Raw genomic sequence first — 20,000 nt, forward strand, 5'->3', positions numbered from 1 at the left:
CACACACTGTATCCTCTTGCTCATGAATTCATCAAATCCCTCTTTCTCTCTCTCTCTGACAGCCACTTGTTCTTTAACACTTAGTTTCAACCTGCTTCTCTCTCACATGTATTTTCCAATTCTCTCTTCCTTTAACTGAACTCAACTCTCCCTTTCTCTTTCCTTCTTTCTCTCCCTCCCTCGTTTATTTCCCGCTGTCCCTCCCTCCCTTCTCCTCCTCCTTCTCTCTCTCCCTCTTCTTTCCTCCCTCTCTCTCTCTCCAGGTGGTTTTTGCAGTTTGTCCTTCAGTGGCTGGGTTGAGAACGAGGATGTGTCCATGGAGTTTATGCATGGAGCTCTAGAGAGGGGACAAGAGGGAAGGGGTGAGGGACCTCCACGTCTCACCAGCTCACCTGCACACTTTCTCGCATGGCTTTAACAATGGCGGAAACTCCCTCCAGCAAATACTTACACCAATCCTATACTTTAAAATACATTTGGGGCGTGTGCAAGTACACACTTCTAGAAAATGGTGGAGAATCGGGGTGCAGACTAATTCTATTTATCTGACCTTTGTACCATGACCTCTGACCCCTGACTTCTCTCTCTCTCTCTCTCTCTCTCTCTCTCTCTCTCGCTCTCTGTTGCTCTCTCTTTCTCTCTCTCTCTGTCGCTCTCTCTCTCTCTCTCTCTCTCTCCTCTCTCTCTCTCTCTCTCTCTCTCTCTCTCTCTCTCTCTCTGTCTCTCTCTCTCTCTGTTGCTCTCTCTCTCTCTCTCTCGCTCTCTCTCTCTCTCTCTCGCTCTCTGTTGCTCTCTCTTTCTCTCTCTCTCTGTCTCTCTCTCTCTCTCTCTCTCTCTCTCTCTCTCTCTCTCTCTCTCTCTCTCTCTCTGTTGCTCTCTCTCTCTCTCTCTCTCTCTCTCTCTCTCTCTCTCTGTTGCTCTCTCTCTCTCTCTCTTTCTCTCTCTGTCGCTCTCTCTCTCTCTCTCTCTCTCTCTCTCTCTCTCTCTCTCTCTCTCTGTCTCTCTCTCTCTCTGTCTCTCTCTCTCTCTGTCTCTCCCTCTCTCCCTCTCCCTACTATAGTTCCAGCAGACGTCGGAGCATGCTCTGTTCTCCAGTTCAGTAGTGGACATCTTCACCCAGCTCAACCAGAGCTTTGAGATCATCAAGAAACTAGACTGTCCTGACCCCAAGGTGCAGGCCCACTACAACAGGCGCTTCGCCAAGGTAACACATACGCACACACACAAACTCTCTCACTGAGATGAGTAGGTACATTTCAATGTAATTCAACCAAATTAGCAAACAACATTAATGAACACACAGTCAACTTCTTTAAGAACAAACAAAACTTGAATCCAGAGAAGAAGAGGAAGAGAGATAATATTATAGACACCTCACAGCTCTTTGCTGTCTGGAAAAGCATTATTTCAGAAGCCTTGTGCGTACATGCCATGGTCAGATGGTTATGGTTGACTTTAAAGCAGTGAACTTGTGATAGAGTTGGTTTGTTGTAATGGTCTGCAGGGTGGAAAGCCAGTGGTTGATGTATTGTAATAGTCTATAGGGTGGAAAGCCAGTGGTTGATGTGTTGTAATAGTCTACAGGGTGGAAAGCCAGTGGTTGGTGTATTGTAATAGTCTACAGGGTGGAAAGCCAGTGGTTGATGTATTGTAATAGTCTGCAGGGTGGAAAGCCAGTGGTTGGTGTATTGTAATAGTCTACAGGGTGGAAAGCCAGTGGTTGGTGTATTGTAATAGTCTACAGGGTGGAAAGCCAGTGGTTGGTGTGTTGTAATAGTCTGCAGGGTGGAAAGCCAGTGGTTGGTGTGTTGTATTAGTCTACAGGGTGGAAAGCCAGTGGTTGGTGTGTTGTAATAGTCTACAGGGTGGAAAGCCAGTGGTTGGTGTGTTGTAATAGTCTACAGGGTGGAAAGCCAGTGGTTGGTGTGTTGTAATAGTCTACAGGGTGGAAAGCCAGTGGTTGGTGTGTTGTAATAGTCTGCAGGGTGGAAAGCCAGTGGTTGATGTGTTGTATTAGTCTACAGGGTGGAAAGCCAGTGGTTGATGTATTGTAATAGTCTGCAGGGTGGAAAGCCAGTGGTTGGTGTGTTGTATTAGTCTACAGGGTGGAAAGCCAGTGGTTGGTGTGTTGTATTAGTCTACAGGGTGGAAAGCCAGTGGTTGGTGTGTTGTAATAGTCTACAGGGTGGAAAGCCAGTGGTTGGTGTGTTGTATTAGTCTACAGGGTGGAAAGCCAGTGGTTGGTGTGTTGTATTAGTCTACAGGGTGGAAAGCCAGTGGTTGATGTGTTGTAATAGTCTGCAGGGTGGAAAGCCAGTGGTTGATGTGTTGTATTAGTCTACAGGGTGGAAAGCCAGTGGTTGGTGTGTTGTAATAGTCTGCAGGGTGGAAAGCCAGTGGTTGGTGTGTTGTAATAGTCTGCAGGGTGGAAAGCCAGTGGTTGATGTGTTGTAATAGTCTACAGGGTGGAAAGCCAGTGGTTGATGTGTTGTAATAGTCTGCAGGGTGGAAAGCCAGTGGTTGGTGTGTTGTAATAGTCTGCAGGGTGGAAAGCCAGTGGTTGATGTGTTGTAATAGTCTGCAGGGTGGAAAGCCAGTGGTTGATGTGTTGTAATGGTCTACAGGGTGGAAAGCCAGTGGTTGATGTGTTGTAATAGTCTGCAGGGTGGAAAGCCAGTGGTTGATGTGTTGTAATAGTCTACAGGATGGAAAGCCAGTGGTTGATGTGTTGTAATAGTCTACAGGGTGGAAAGCCAGTGGTTGATGTGTTGTAATAGTCTGCAGGGTGGAAAGCCAGTGGTTGATGTGTTGTAATAGTCTGCAGGGTGGAAAGCCAGTGGTTGGTGTGTTGTAATAGTCTGCAGGGTGGAAAGCCAGTGGTTGATGTGTTGTAATAGTCTGCAGGGTGGAAAGCCAGTGGTTGATGTGTTGTAATAGTCTGCAGGGTGGAAAGCCAGTGGTTGGTGTGTTGTAATAGTCTGCAGGGTGGAAAGCCAGTGGTTGATGTGTTGTAATAGTCTACAGGGTGGAAATCCAGTGGTTGATGTGTTGTAATAGTCTGCAGGGTGGAAAGCCAGTGGTTGATGTGTTGTAATAGTCTGCAGGGTGGAAAGCCAGTGGTTGGTGTATTGTAATGGTATGCAGGGTGGAAAGCCAGTGGTTGATGTGTTGTAATAGTCTACAGGGTGGAAAGCCAGTGGTTGATGTGTTGTAATAGTCTACAGGGTGGAAAGCCAGTGGTTGGTGTGTTGTAATAGTCTGCAGGGTGGAAAGCCAGTGGTTGGTGTGTTGTAATAGTCTGCAGGGTGGAAAGCCAGTGGTTGATGTATTGTAATAGTCTACAGGGTGGAAAGCCAGTGGTTGGTGTGTTGTAATAGTCTACAGGGTGGAAAGCCAGTGGTTGATGTGTTGTAATAGTCTGCAGGGTGGAAAGCCAGTGGTTGGTGTATTGTAATGGTATGCAGGGTGGAAAGCCAGTGGTTGATGTGTTGTAATAGTCTACAGGGTGGAAAGCCAGTGGTTGATGTGTTGTAATAGTCTACAGGGTGGAAAGCCAGTGGTTGGTGTGTTGTAATAGTCTGCAGGGTGGAAAGCCAGTGGTTGGTGTGTTGTAATAGTCTGCAGGGTGGAAAGCCAGTGGTTGATGTATTGTAATAGTCTACAGGGTGGAAAGCCAGTGGTTGGTGTGTTGTAATAGTCTGCAGGGTGGAAAGCCAGTGGTTGGTGTGTTGTAATAGTCTACAGGGTGGAAAGCCAGTGGTTGATGTGTTGTAATAGTCTGCAGGGTGGAAAGCCAGTGGTTGGTGTGTTGTAATAGTCTGCAGGGTGGAAAGCCAGTGGTTGGTGTGTTGTAATAGTCTGCAGGGTGGAAAGCCAGTGGTTGGTGTGTTGTATTAGTCTACAGGGTGGAAAGCCAGTGGTTGGTGTGTTGTATTAGTCTACAGGGTGGAAAGCCAGTGGTTGATGTGTTGTAATAGTCTGCAGGGTGGAAAGCCAGTGGTTGATGTGTTGTATTAGTCTACAGGGTGGAAAGCCAGTGGTTGGTGTGTTGTAATAGTCTGCAGGGTGGAAAGCCAGTGGTTGGTGTGTTGTAATAGTCTGCAGGGTGGAAAGCCAGTGGTTGATGTGTTGTAATAGTCTGCAGGGTGGAAAGCCAGTGGTTGGTGTGTTGTAATAGTCTGCAGGGTGGAAAGCCAGTGGTTGATGTATTGTAATAGTCTGCAGGGTGGAAAGCCAGTGGTTGGTGTGTTGTATTAGTCTACAGGGTGGAAAGCCAGTGGTTGGTGTGTTGTATTAGTCTACAGGGTGGAAAGCCAGTGGTTGGTGTGTTGTAATAGTCTACAGGGTGGAAAGCCAGTGGTTGGTGTGTTGTATTAGTCTACAGGGTGGAAAGCCAGTGGTTGGTGTGTTGTATTAGTCTACAGGGTGGAAAGCCAGTGGTTGGTGTGTTGTAATAGTCTACAGGGTGGAAAGCCAGTGGTTGATGTCAACATTGTGTGATAGGAGGTTTATGCAAACTCATTAAGTAAGAATGGCTGATGCAAAGCTGTCACTCTCCTCCTACTCGCGTTCTTTCTCTCTCTGTCAGCTATGAGTTAATTTAATACTTTTTTCAGCACTAAAACACACTATCTGATAGAGCATGGTGATGTTATAACCTGAGAAGCTTTCTAACTGTGTTCTCTGTCTGTCTCCAGACCATCACCAAGATGTTTTCTAACTGTGTTCTCTCTCTGTCTCCAGACCATCACCAATGTGTTTTCTAACAGTGTTCTCTGTCTGTCTCCAGACCATCACCAAGGTGCTGATGCAGTACTGTGCTATCCTGTCCAAGGAGTTCCCCACCTACTGCCAGAAGGAGAAGATAGTGAGTACGAATGCCTCTCAACTGGGCTCCTTTAGGAACTGATATACTGTATCTACTTCAAAACTCATTTCTGAAGGACACCATGTCCTCTCTCTACAGCTTGTGTACTGCATCTTCTTTAGAGCTTATAAAACATCTTAGTTTCTTAGTTACTCCAGCATGTTATTTATCTCTCTCTCTCTCTCTCTCTCTCTCTCTCTCTCTCTCTCTCACTCTCACTCTCTCGCTCTCCCTGTCTCTCTCTCACTCTCTCGCTCTCTCTTTCTCCCTCTCTCTTTCTCCCTCTCTCTCTCCCCCTCTCTCTCTCCCCCGTCGCTTTCTCCCTCTCTCTCTTTCTCCCTCTCTCTTTCTCTCTCTCTCTTTCTCCCTCTCTCTCTCTCTCTCTCTCTCTCTCTCTCCCTCTCCCTGTCTCTCTCTGAATATCACTTCACCTCAACACACATCTTCTCTTTTGCTCTCTCGTCTCTTTTCTCTCTTTTCTCTCTCGTCTCTCTTTTCTCTCTCTCTCTCTCTCTCTCTCTCTCTCTCTCTCTCTCTCTCTCTCTCTCTCTCTCTCTCTCTCTCTCTCTCTCTCTCTCTCTCTCTCGCTCTCTCTCTCTCTCTCAGCCCTGTGTGTTGATGAATAACATACAACAGATGCGGGTCTTGTTGGAGAAGATGTTTGAGTGCATGGGGGCTAAACAGGTGAGAATCAATGCTGTCAGACACGCACTTTACATTATATTTAGGTGCTGGGGGAATCATACTCGACTACGAGGTATCCCGAAAGAAAGGCGGTGTGTGTGCAAGCTTCAGTGTGTGCGACCAAGTGTGTGTGCGTAGGAGACTGGATCCGAGCATATTGAAGCATATTAAGACTAACCACCCTGTGTGTGTCTCTCCAGGTCGCTGCAGAGGAATGTATGGTAGGTCAAAGGTCCTGTCTTACAGACTGTACCTGGGTCCAAGGTGACCCTCGCTCTCCTCCCACTCTGCCCTTTTCTTCTATGACCCAGCTCCACCCCAGTGCCTGCATATCTCTCCAACTCAACACCCGACTAAACCCTGTCCTGTACCCAGATGTTGAAAACATCTCTCCTCAGCCTGCCTGTTTGTGTTGTAGCCAGCTCCTCTCTGTCTTTGTTTTGTTGTCACGCCCCTTATGAAAAATGTATCAACCCCTATAAATATGTATTTTTAATTATAATCTACATAATAATTCACATTTCCTGTTGCTGCAGGATTATTTTCCTGTCGTAGCAAACTGGCTCAAATTAAGATCCTACATCTGTATAGTATGGGAGCAGGCTTCTCTCTCCTGCCATCCTGACCTGCTGTAACCTAACCCGGCTCCCCATCCCTATAGCTTCTAGTAGGTCTGTAGACCTCTCCATCCCTATAGCTTCTAGTAGGTCTGTTGACCTCTCCATCCCTATATAGCTTCTTGTAGGTCTGTAGACCTCTCCATCCCTATATAGCTTCTTGTAGGTCTGTAGACCTCTCCATCCCCATATAGCTTCTTGTAGGTCTGTAGACCTCTCCATCCCTATAGCTTATTGTAGGTCTGTAGACCTCTCCATCCCTATATAGCTTATTGTAGGTCTGTAGACCTCTCCATCCCTATATAGCTTCTTGTAGGTCTGTAGACCTCTCCATCCCTATATAGCTTCTTGTAGGTCTGTAGACCTCTCCATCCCTATATAGCTTCTTGTAGGTCTGTAGACCTCTCCATCCCTATATAGCTTCTTATAGGTCTGGAGACCTCTCCATCCCTATAGCTTCTTGTAGGTCTGTAGACCTCTCCATCCCCATATAGCTTCTTGTAGGTCTGTAGACCTCTCCATCCCTATATAGCTTCGTGTAGGTCTGTAGACCTCTCCATCCCTATATAGCTTCTTGTAGGTCGTAGACCTCTCCATCCCCATATAGCTTATTGTAGGTCTGTAGACCTCTCCATCCCCATATAGCTTCTTGTAGGTCTGTAGACCTCTCCATCCCTATAGCTTCTTGTAGGTCTGTAGACCTCTCCATCCCTATAGCTTCTTGTAGGTCTGTAGACCTCTCCATCCCTATATAGCTTCTTGTAGGTCTGTAGACCTCTCCATCCCTATAGCTTCTTGTAGGTCTGTAGACCTCTCCATCCCTATAGCTTCTTGTAGGTCTGTAGACCTCTCCATCCCTATATAGCTTATTGTAGGTCTGTAGACCTCTCCATCCCTATATAGCTTCTTGTAGGTCTGTAGACCTCTCCATCCCTATATAGCTTCTTGTAGGTCGTAGACCTCTCCATCCCCATATAGCTTCTTGTAGGTCTGTAGACCTCTCCATCCCTATATAGCTTCTTGTAGGTCTGTAGACCTCTCCATCCCTATAGCTTCTTGTAGGTCTGTAGACCTCTCCATCCCCATATAGCTTCTTGTAGGTCGTAGACCTCTCCATCCCCATATAGCTTCTTGTAGGTCTGTAGACCTCTCCATCCCTATATAGTTTCTTGTAGGTCTGTAGACCTCTCCATCCCCATATATCTTCTTGTAGGTCTGTAGACCTCTCCATCCCCATATAGCTTCTTGTAGGTCTGTAGACCTCTCCATCCCCATATAGCTTCTTATAGGTCTGTTCTAGAATCCCTCTTTGATATCAGTGGTGGTATCCTCTGACTCCCAGGTTGTTCCATTGTATGGATTTAAACATGACGTCTTCATGAAGGGCTTTATACATTTTATTTGATTGATTGATGATATATCCGTTTTTCTCCTAAGCTTGAGGATGAGGAGGAGCCTGAGGAGTTCGATGAGGGGGTAGGTCTGTCCATCTAACATAGGGAGTTAAGATGCTACTATAATATGTCAAAGTATCTCGTTGTTTTCTGTCATACTCTAGGTTGTTGACAATACTGTAAGTTCTTTACATTATGCATCTGAGTTTTTCTGGGCTGTCTGTAGTCAATGAAAAGGGTGCTGAATTTCTCTCAGCTTTTAAACAGTAGTGTGGTTTCAGCTCACATCTCTCATTGAGACTGAGGGTTGTGTGTTTGTCCTCTCCAGGCTATAACCGACAACGAGGGGGAGGATGACATGGTGGGTATTACCCTCCCATACAGAGGACAGAGTTTAGAGCACAGTGTTCAGTGTTAGCTTTAGCCTGTAGTTTGTAAAGAGCACCGTGTTCAGTGTTAGCTTTAGCCTGTAGTTTGTAAAGAGCACCGTGTTCAGTGTTAGCTTTAGCCTGTAGTTTGTAAAGAGCACAGTGTTCAGTGTTAGCTTTAGCCTGTAGTTTGTAAAGAGCTCAGTGTTCAGTGTTAGCTTTAGCCTGTAGTTTGTAAAGAGCACAGTGTTAGCTTTAGCCTGTAGTTTGTAAAGAGCTCAGTGTTCAGTATTAGCTTTAGCCTGTAGTTTGTAAAGAGCACCGTGTTCAGTGTTAGCTTTAGCCTGTAGTTTGTAAAGAGCACCGTGTTCAGTGTTAGCTTTAGCCTGTAGTTTGTAAAGAGCTCAGTGTTCAGTGTTAGCTTTAGCCTGTAGTTTGTAAAGAGCACAGTGTTAGCTTTAGCCTGTAGTTTGTAAAGAGCTCAGTGTTCAGTATTAGCTTTAGCCTGTAGTTTGTAAAGAGCACCGTGTTCAGTGTTAGCTTTAGCCTGTAGTTTGTAAAGAGCACCGTGTTCAGTGTTAGCTTTAGCCTGTAGTTTGTAAAGAGCACCGTGTTCAGTGTTAGCTTTAGCCTGTAGTTTGTAAAGAGCACCGTGTTCAGTGTTAGCTTTAGCCTGTAGTTTGTAAAGCCAGCCCTCTTATTTGACCGGTATTTTACTTCAATGGCCTTCATAACTATTCTGATGAATGAATGAGGCTAGCAAAAATGTGCCACATTCAGTTTTGTAGTGGAGGGTAAACGCAAGTAAGCGCAGTTTACCCAACCTTTTGTTGAAAAATGCATTGAAAGTGTAGGGAGCATGACTTTTACCCACCATTTTTTTTACCACTGCATTACTGGTCACATTGTCAACATTCCCCTCCACTACTGATACATATTTGTATTTTTTATTTCATTATTTTCTGGGATTTTCGTTTGGCTGCTAGTCGGAGGTAAGAAGAGATACTGGACATGACTGGACTGCTTGGTCTAATAGTGTTGTAAACCTTGGTCACTGATACCAGAGTTAAACTGACAGTTGTCTAGTTGGTATCAATGAAGTTATATATATATATATATATATAGTGCTTTCAGAAAGTATTCAGACCCCTTAACTTTTTCCACATTTTGTTATGTTACAGCCATATGCTAAAATGGATTTTAAAAAATATTTTAACTCAGTATTCTACACACAATACCCCATAAGGACAAAAGTAAAAACAGTTAAGAAATGTTTGCAAATGTATTGAAAATAAAAACCAGAAATACCTTATTTACATGAGTATTCAGACCTTTTGCTATGAGACTCGAAATAGAGCTCAGGTGCATCCTGTTTCCATTGATCATCTTTGAGATGTTCCTACAACTTGATTGGAGTCCACCTGTGGTAAATTCAATTGATTGGACATGATTTGGAAAGGCACACACCTGTCTATATAAGGTCCCACAGTTGACAGTGCATGTCCGAGCAAAACCCAAGCCATGAGGTCGAAGGAATTGTCCGTAGAGCTCCGAGACAGGAATGTGTCGAGGCACAGATCTGGGAAAGGGTACCAAAAAATTTCTGCGGCGTTGAAGGTCCCCAAGAACACAGTGGCCCCCATCATTCTTAAATGGAAGAAGTTTGGAACCACCAAGACTCTTCCTAGAGCTGGCCGTCCGGCTAAACTGATCAATCGGGGCAGAAGGGCCTTGGTCAGGGAGGTGACCAAGAACCCGATGGCCACTCAGAGTTCCTCTGTGGAGATGGGAGAACCTTCCAGAAGGACAAACGTCTCTGCAGCATTCCACCAATCAGACCTTTATGGTAGAGTGTCCAGACGGAAGCCACTCCTCAGTAAAAGGTACATGACAGCCCGATTGCAGTTTGTTAAAAAAAAAAAAAAAACGATCTCAGATCATGAGAAACAAGATTCAAGTTTTTAAAATTCCATTTTAGAATAAGGCTGTAATGTAACAAAATGTGGAAAAAGTCAAGGGGTCTGAATACTATCCGAAGGCACTGTACTGTATGTATACAATCATCCTGAGCAACCTGCCATATAACCTAGACTTGACCTCATACTCACATTGCTGTTACATACAGAAGAAAAATACATAGTTTGTTTAAGGCAGGAAATCAGTATTGTACCTCCTTATGGGGTCATGTCTTTTTCACCTTTTTCTTCTCTTAGTCTGGTTGCTCGGACTCAGAAGCTGGCTCAGAGGTGAGGGGGGGTTCTGGGAAGAAAGATGGCTTTGTATACCGATCCCTTTAAATCCCCTCTGCCTCCATGTAACCATACACCCTTTAAATCACCCACCCCCCCCCACCCCCTTGTCTTGTGGTAGTCGTTAGCAGTCCTTGTCTTGTGGTAGTCGTTAGCAGTCCTTGTCTTGTGGTAGTCGTTAGCAGTCCTTGTCTTGTGGTAGTCGTTAGCAGTCAAGTTGTGTAATAAAGCTGCTCTCACAGCCTCACTGAGCTCCACAAGCCACTTAAGAGATTTACAACAGCTCCTCAGTAAAGTCTCTAGAGAGAGATGTTAATAGACTAGCGACTAGCAGGGAGCCAGCAGATAATTGAATGTGAGAGTGTCCCAGAATGTTATATGTCTCTCCACTTGGGGGGGCTGGTAAAATGGCTTCCTCTTATCTCCACACTGGGGGATGATTCCCAACGTCTAAAGACATTAGACTTTATTCAGATTAAAGAAAAGGGAAAGGAAAGGAAGAGTGTTGGATAATGGTAGATATTAGCATTGGAGATAACAGTGAGGGATAGCTGGATGCTAGTTGGATAATGGTAGATATTAGCATTGGAGATAACAGTGAGGGATAGCTGGATGCTAGTTGGATAATGGTAGATATTAGCATTGGAGATAACAGTGAGGGATAGCTGGATGCTAGTTGGATAATGGTAGATATTAGCATTGGAGATAACAGTGAGGGATAGCTGGATGCTAGTTGAATAATGGTAGATATTAGCATTGGAGATAACAGTGAGGGATAGCTGGATGCTAGTTGGATAATGGTAGATATTAGCATTGGAGATAACAGTGAGGGATAGCTGGATGCTAGTTGGATAATGGTAGATATTAGCATTGGAGATAACAGTGAGGGATAGCTGGATGCTAGTTGGATAATGGTAGATATTAGCATTGGAGATAACAGTGAGGGATAGCTGGATGCTAGTTGGATAATGGTAGATATTAGCATTGGAGATGACAGTGAGGGATAGCTGGATGCTAGTGGGATAATAGTAGATATTAGCATTGGAGATGACAGTGAGGGATAGCTGGATGCTAGTGGGATAATAGTAGATATTAGCATTGGAGATAACAGTGAGGGATAGCATCATAGCAGCAACACTAACATAAGGGGATAGCTGGATGCTTGTGTGATAATGTTAGCTATTAACATTATCTTACCTGCTCTGAGAGGTTGAAAAGGTAATGGCCATAGACTGACTACTTGAGGCTCAAAGAAATTAATATTTTGTTGATGCCAGATAGGTCTGTTTGCAAATGGTTACTACCAACCTGTCCTGGGGGTGTGTGTGTGTGTACTTCTCCGCCATAGTCCTTGAGAACTTGTGCGTGTTTGTGTGAGAGAGAAAGAGTGTGTGTGCTTATGGGTCTGGGGGTAGGCTGACTCTTTAAGCATCTGAGGACAGTATCTCTCTCTCTGTCTCTGTCTCTCTGTCTCTCTCTCTCTCTCTCTCTCTCTCTCTCTCTTTCTCTCTCTCTCTCTCTAGATTGACAACAAAGAAAAAGAGCAAAGAAAGGTTTGTTGGCCAGGGACAAAAGGGAATTGGTTCTCAAGGCAGTGGACAGTATTAAACAACTTCCAGTGTCCAATAAAGACTGTGTATGTGGTGTGTTGTATCAGTGTATTTGTACTAGTCTTAGCTGATATAGCCATCTCCTCATTGGTGTATTTTTAACCAACCAGTTTGAAGATGATGTTGTAGATTTGCATTTATAAATCTACAATATTAGAACTTTAGTGTATTAGAGCTGTGTTTTCAGTCGTGCTGAAGTTGTTCAGCTTGTGGTAAGGTTGTATTAACATTGTGTTTATCTATAGGTTGTGTGTAGGTTGTGTTTAGGTTGTGCTAAGTCTTGAATGTGGTTGTCTCCCTTGGCCTCCTGTAGAACGATGACAGTGATGTGGACAGTGAGAAAGAGAAGGTTTGGTTGTGTTAAGATGATTTAAGCCCAAACTATCAGTGTGTATCACTCCTTTATCCACTCATGTTGTGAAATGGTTGGCTGTAAGTGTGTGTTTGTCAGGAAACATTGAGCTTATATCACATCCTCACTCCTCTTCAACCTCTCCTGTCTCACTCCTCTTCAACCTCTCCTGTCTCACTCCTCTTCAACCTCTCCTGTCTCACTCCTCTTCAACCTCTACTGTCTCTCCTCTTCAACCTCTCCTGTCTCACTCCTCTTCAACCTCTCCTGTCTCACTCCTCTTCAACCTCTCCTGTCTCACTCCTCTTCAACCTCTCCTGTCTCACTCCTCTTCAACCTCTCCTGTCTCACTCCTCTTCAACCTCTGCTGTTTCACTCCTCTTCAACCTCTCCTGTCTCACTCCTCTTCAACCTCTCCTGTCTCACTCCTCTTCAACCTCTCCTGTCTCACTCCTCTTCAACCTCTCCTGTCTCACTCCTCTTCAACCTCTCCTGTCTCACTGCTCTTCAACCTCTCCTGTCTCACTCCTCTTCAACCTCTCCTGTCTCACTCCTCTTCAACCTCTCCTGTCTCACTCATCTTCAACCTCTCCTGTCTCACTCCTCTTCAACCTCTCCTGTCTCACTCCTCTTCAACCTCTCCTGTCTCACTCCTCTTCAACCTCTGCTGTTTCACTCCTCTTCAACCTCTCCTGTCTCACTCCTCTTCAACCTCTCCTGTCTCACTCCTCTTCAACCTCTCCTGTCTCACTCCTCTTCAACCTCTCCTGTCTCACTGCTCTTCAACCTCTCCTGTCTCACTCCTCTTCAACCTCTCCTGTCTCACTCCTCTTCAACCTCTATTGTCTCACTCCTCTTCAACCTCTCCTGTCTCACTCCTCTTCAACCTCTCCTGTCTCACTCCTCTTCAACCTCTCCTGTCTCACTCCTCTTCAACCTCTCCTGTCTCACTCCTCTTCAACCTCTCCTGTCTCACTCCTCTTCAACCTCTATTGTCTCTCCTCTTCAACCTCTCCTGTCTCACTCCTCTTGGTTAGATGTATTTGTTCTGTTGTGTTCTATCATTCCTCTTGGTTTGATGTATTTGTTCTGTTGTGTTCTATCATTCCTCTTGGTTTGATGTAGTTGTTCTGTTATGTTCATCTCTACTCATCATGTTTATCTCATTTGTTTTGTTTTTCCTACAGCTTGACAAGAAGAAGGAAAAGGTGTGTGTCTTTGTGTGTCTGTGTTTGTCTGTGCGTGTATGTCTGTGTATGTCTGTGTGTGTGTGTGTGTGTGTGTCTGTCTGTGTGTGTGTGTGTGTGTGTGTGTATGAGACAGAGAGCTTCAAGATTCTGTTAGCTCTCCTGATGGCAGATGCCTCACAGTGACTTTGTGTGAGTTACATACGATGAGGTACAACCCAGTAGGGGCATATGGACATTGTGTGTGTTGGAAGCATAACTGTATGTCTCTCCCTGATTTCTATAGGCTGAGAAGAAAGACAAGGAGAAGCAGGTTGGTTTATCTGAGCTTGAAGTCCAACCTTCCTCTTCATCCCCTCTTCACTCCTCTCATCCTCTAGTTCAGTACAGTCATCCTTCCCTCTTCTCTTCTCTCATCCTCTAGTTCAGTACAGTCCTCTTTCCCTCTTCACTCCTCTCATCCTCTTGTTCAGTACAGTCATCCTGTCTCCTCCTCTTTCGTATATCCTGTCTCCTATATCCTGTATCCTCCTGTCTCCTCTTGTCTCATATATCCTGTCTCCTACAGTGCCTTGCAAAAGTATTCCTCCCCCTTGGCGTTTTTCCTATTTTGTTGCATTACATCCTGTAATTTAAATTGATTTTTATTTGGATTTCATGTAATGGACATACACAAAATAGTCCAAATTGGTGAAGTGAAATGAAAAAAATAACTTGTTTCAGAAAATTATACAAAATAAATAACGGAAAAGTGGTGCGTGCAAATGTATTCCCCTCCCTTTGCTATGAACTCCCTAAATAAGATCTAGTGCAACCAATTACCTTCAGAAGTCACATAATTAGTTAAATAAAGTCCACCTGTGTGCAATCTAAGTGTCACATGATCTGTTACATGATCTCAGTCTGATCAGCAACACCACTAAGCAAGGGGCACCACCAAGCAAGCGGCACCATGAAGACAAGGAGCTCTCCAAACAGGTCCGGGACAAAGTTGTGGAGAAGTACAGATCAGGGTTGGGTTATAAAAAAATATAAAAAACTTTTAACATCCCACGGAGCACCATTTTAAATCCATTATAAAAAAATTGAAAGAATATGGCACCACAACAAACCTGTCAAGAGAGGGCCGCCCACCAAAACTCACGGACCAGGCAAGGAGGGCATTAATCAGAGAGGCAACAAAGAGACCAAAGATAACCCTGAAGGAGCTGCAAAGTTCCACAGCGGAGATTGGAGTATCTGTCCATAGGACCACTTTAAGCCGTACACTCCACAGAGCTGGGCTTTATGGAAGAGTGGCCAGAAAAAAGCCATTGCTTAAAGAAATAAGCAAACACGTTTGGTGTTCGCCAAAAGGCATGTGGGAGTCTCCCCAAACATATGGAAGAAGGTACTCTGGTCAGATGAGACTAGAAACTGAGCTTTTTGGCCATCAAGGAAAATGCTATGTCTGGCGCAAACCCATCACCCCGAGAACACCATCCCCACAGTGAAGCATGGTGGTGGCAGCATCATGCTGTGGGGATGTTCTTCATCGGCAGGGACTGGGAAACTGGTCATAATTGAAGGAATGATGGATGGCACTAAATACAGGGAAATTCTTGAGGGAAACCTGTTTCAGTCTTCCAGAGATTTGAGACTGGGACGGAGGTTAACCTTCCAGCAGGACAATGACCCTAAGCATACTGCTAAAGCAACACTCGAGTGGTTTAAGGGGAAACATTTAAATGTCTTGGAATGGCCATGTCAAAGCCCAGACCTCAATCCAATTGAGAATCTGTGGTATGACTTAAAGATTGCTGTACACCAGCGGAACCCATCCAACTTGGAGCAGTTTTGCATTGAAGAATGGGCAAAAATCCCAGTGGCTAGATGTGCCAAGCTTATAGAGACATACCCCAAGAGACTTGCAGCTGTAATTGCTGCAAAAGGTGGCTCTACAAAGTATTGACTTTGGGGGGGGGGGGGGGGGGTGAATAGTTATGCATGCTCAAGTATTCTGTTTTTTTGTCTTATTTATTGTTTGTTTCACAATAAAAAATATTTTGCTTCTTCAAAGTGGTAGGCATGTTGTGTAAATCAAATGATAGAACCCCCCCCCCCCCCCCAAAAAAAAAAAACATTTTAATTCCAGGTTGTAAGGCAACAAAATAGGAAAAATGACAAGGAGGGTGAATACTTTCGCAAGCCACTGTATATCCTGTCTCCACCATCTCCCACCATCTCTTTCTGTCTCTTATATCCTGTATCCTCCTGTTTCCTACATCCTGTCTTGTACTGTATCCTCCTATCTCCGACTGTCTCCTATAATACCTGTCTCCTCCTGTCTTCTCCTGTCTCCTATATCCTGTCTACTACTGTCTCCTATCTCCGACTGTCTCCTACTGTCTCCTATAATACCTGTCTCCTGTCTCCTCCTGTCTTCTCCTGTCTCCTATATGTTGTCTCATCCTGTCTCCTGTCTCTTATCTCCTGTCTCTACCAGTCTCCTACCGTTTCTTCCTTCTCCTACATACTTTCTCTTTCTGTCTCCTATGTCCTGTCTCCCACTGTCTCGTATATCCTGTATCCTGCTGTCTCGTCCTGTCTCCTATATCCTGTCTACAACGTGTCTATGATATCCTGTCGCTTCATGTCTCCTATATCCTGTCTACTACTGTCTCCTATATTCTGTATCCTACTGTCTCTTCCTGTCTCCTATATCCTGTCTCCTCCTGTCTCCTCTGTCCTGTCTGCTCCTGTCTCCTATATCCTGTCTACTACTGTCTCCTCTGTCTTGTCTCCTCCTGTCTCCTACTCTCTCCTTTTATCTCCTCCTGTATCATGTCTCCTACTCTCTCCTCATGTCTCCCCCTGTCTCCTCCTGTCTCCTACTCTCTCCTCCTGTCTCCTCCTGTATCATGTCTCCTACTCTCTCCTCATGTCTCCCCCTGTCTCCTCCTGTCTCCTACTCTCTCCTCCTGTCTCCTCCTGTATCATGTCTCCTACTCTCTCCTCATGTCTCCTCATGTCTCCTCCTGTCTCCTACTCTCTCCTCCTGTCTCCTCCTGTATCATGTCTCCTACTCTCTCCTCATGTCTCCCCCTGTCTCCTCCTGTCTCCTACTCTCTCCTCCTGTCTCCTCCTGTATCATGTCTCCTACTCTCTCCTCATGTCTCCTCCTGTCTCCTACTCTCTCCTCATGTCTCCTCCTGTATCATGTCTCCTACTCTCTCCTCATGTCTCCTCCTGTCTCCTACTGTTTCCTCTTGTCTTCTATCCTTTAACCAGCCTTCACACAAGCGTTTTTCTATAAATTGTGTGTCTATGAGTTCATGTGTGTGTGTGTGAATTTGCTTGCCTTTGGGATTGTGTGTATGTGGTCATGGACATTCGCATGAGACTAAAACTCTCTGTTACTTGTCTCCTCTGAAGGAGGACACCATCAGCAAAAAGGTGGGTGGTTTGATCGCCACAATACTGTGATTAGTTAAGTGTGTGACATTGAGGATGAGTGTGAATGTGTAGACCTACACACAGTGCTTGAGAGCTAAAGGGTAAAAGTAGAATGCAGAATAGATAGAAGTACCTGTATACAGTATGACGCCTACTGCAGCTCAAATCACTGTATACAGTATGAAGCCTACTGCAGCTCAAATCACTGTATACAGTATGAAGCCTACTGCAGCTCAAATCACTGTATACAGTATGACGCCTACTGCAGCTCAAATCACTGTATACAGTATGAAGCCTACTGCAGCTCAAATCACTGTATACAGTATGACGCCTACTGCAGCTCAAATCACTGTATACAGTATGACGCCTACTGCAGCTCAAATCACTGTATACAGTATGAAGCCTACTGCAGCTCAAATCACTGTACACAGTATGACGCCTACTGCAGCTCAAATCACTGTATACAGTACATGACAAATAGACGGGAACTAATTACCGTTTCCGTATGTACAGCGCTTGTCCTAGGAAGCCAAGAAGTGAATGAGACACAGATACGTGTCCCAAATGGCACCCTTGTCCCTACTGTATATAGCCCTGGTCAAAAGTGGTGCACTTTATAGGGAATAGATTGCTATGTGTGACTCAGCCAGGGAGTTTATCTATTATTTTAGCTAGAGCGTGTCGGCTTCTGCTGTTCAATAACTGCTGAGTGATTTGGCTAGCCATTTCCCGTTCAGGAAACAGTTCCTTTCCCGCTAGCTGAATCGCTCTCATTTGGAACCTGACCGTTTGAGTAAGACATTATTTAGCCCTTAAATAAGCCAGTTTTCTCAGTTAACTGAGACACGAGTCTAGATTGTGTCAGGGGTACCTCATGCGATGTGACTGAGAATACACTACATGGCCAAAACTATGTGAACATCTGCTCGTTGGAATATCTCATTCCAAAATCATGGGCATTAATATGGAGTTGGTCCCTCCTTTGCTGCTATAACAGCATCCACTCTTCTGGGAAGGCTTTCCACTAGTTGTTGGAACATTGCTGCGCATACTTCCTTCCATTCAGCCACAAGAGCATTAGTGAGGTCGGGCACTGATGTTGGGCGATTAGGCCTGGCTCGCAGTCGGTGTTCCAATTCATCCCAAAGGTGTTCGATGGGGTTGAGGTCAGGGCTCTGTGTAGGCCAGTCAATTTCTTCCACACCGATCTCAACAAACCATTTCTGTATGGACCTTGGTTTGTACACAGGGGCATTGTTGAAACAGGAAAGGGCCTTCCCCAATTTGTTGCCACAAAGTTGGAAGCACAGAATCATCTAGAATGTACAGTGAGGGAAAAAAGTATTTGATCCCCTGCTGATTTTGTATGTTTGCCCACTGACAAAGAAATGATCAGTCTATAATTTTAATGGTAGGTTTATTTGAACAGTGAGAGACAGAATAACAACAAAAAAATCCAGACAAACGCATGTCAAAAATGTTATAAATGGATTTGCATTTTAATGAGGGAAATAAGTATTTGACCCCTCTGCAAAACATGACTTAGTACTTGGTGGCAAAACCCTTGTTGGCAATCAGAGGTCAGACGTTTCTTGTAGTTGGCCACCAGGTTTGCACACATCTCAGGAGGGATTTTGTCCCACTCCTCTTTGCAGATCTTCTCCAAGTCATTAAAGGTTTCGAGGCTGACGTTTGGCAACTCGAACCTTCAGCTCCCTCTACAGATTTTCTATGGGATTACGGTCTGGAGACTGGCTAGGCCACTCCAGGACTTTAATGTGCTTCTTCTTGAGCCACTCCTTTGTTGCCTTGGCCGTGTGTTTTAGGTCATTGTCATGCTGGAATACCCATCCACGACCCATTTGCAATGCCCTGGCTGAGGGAAGGAGGTTCTCACTCAAGATTTGACGGTACATGGCCCTGTCCATCGTCCCTTTGATGCGGTGAAGTTGTCCTGTCCCCTTAGCAGAAAAACACCCCCAAAGCATAATGTTTCCACCTCCATGTTTGACGGTGGGGATGGTGTTCTTGGGGTCATAGGCAGCATTCCTCCTCCTCCAAACACGGCGAGTTGAGTTGATACCAAAGAGCTCCATTTTGGTCTCATCTAACCACAACACTTTCACCCAGTTCTCCTCTGAATCATTCAGATGTTCATTGGCAAACTTCAGACGGGCATGTATATGTGCTTTCTTGAGCAGGGGGACCTTGCGGGCGCTGCAGGATTTCAGTCCTTCACGGCGTAGTGTGTTACCAATTGTTTTCTTGGTGACTATGGTCCCAGCTGCCTTGAGATCATTGACAAGATCCTCCTGTGTAGTTCTGGGCTGATTCCTCACCATTCTCATGATCATTGCAACTCCACGAGGTGAGATCTTGCATGGAGCCCCAGGCTGAGGGAGATTGACAGTTATTTTGTCATTCTTCTATTTGCGAATAATTGCATCAACTGTTGTCACCTTCTCACCAAGCTGCTTGGCGATGGTCTTGTAGCCCATTCCAGCCTTGTGTAGGTCTACAATCTTGTCCCTGACATCCTTGGAGAGCTCTTTGGTCTTGGCCATGGTGGAGAGTTTGGAATCTGATTGATTGATTGCTTCTGTGGACAGGTGTCTTTTATACAGGTAACAAGCTGAGATTAGGAGCACTCCCTTTAAGAGTGTGCTCCTAATCTCAGCTCGTTACCTGTATAAAAGACACCTGGGAGCCAGAAATCTTTCTGATTGAGAGGGGGTCAAATACTTATTTCCCTCATTTGAATGCAAATCAATTTATAACATTTTTGACATGCGTTTCTCTGGATTTTTTGGTTGTTATTCTGTCTCTCACTGTTCAAATAAACCTACCATTAAAATTATAGACTGATAATTTCTTTGTCAGTTGGCAAACGTACAAAATCAGCAGGGGATCAAATACTTTTTTCCCTCACTGTAATTGTATGCTGTAGCGTTAAGATTTCCATGAACCATGAAAAACAGCCCCAGACCATTATTCCTCCTCCACCAAACTTTACAGTTGGCACTATGCATTGGGGCAGGTAGCGTTCTCCTGGTGTCCTCCAAACCCAGATTTGTCCGTCGAACTGCCAGATGGTGAAGCGTGATTCATCACTCCAGAGAACGCGTTTCCACTGCTCCAGAGTCCAATGGCGGTGAGCTTTACACCACTCCAGCCGATGCTTGGCATTGCGCATGGTGATCTTAGACTTGTGTACGGCTGCTCGGCCATGGAAACCCA

At 45.0% G+C, this 20,000-nt stretch overlaps 1 pseudogene across 1 annotated transcript in view; it reads left to right on the top strand.

The window, feature by feature from the left end:
• LOC311144525 (protein unc-13 homolog B-like) overlaps positions 1-20,000 on the top strand; it is an 80,156-nt pseudogene that overhangs the window by 40,290 nt on the left and 19,866 nt on the right. Inside the window, exons 15-18 of the transcript in view lie at positions 264-362; positions 1,061-1,204; positions 4,790-4,867; positions 5,474-5,551. The product of the transcript in view is annotated as a protein unc-13 homolog B-like (transcript). The remainder of the gene's footprint in view (positions 1-263; positions 363-1,060; positions 1,205-4,789; positions 4,868-5,473; positions 5,552-20,000) is intronic.

The sequence above is a fragment of the Coregonus lavaretus genome (assembly GCF_964263955.1).
Source record: "Coregonus lavaretus genome assembly, chromosome: 17".
Lineage (NCBI taxonomy): Eukaryota > Metazoa > Chordata > Actinopteri > Salmoniformes > Salmonidae > Coregonus > Coregonus lavaretus.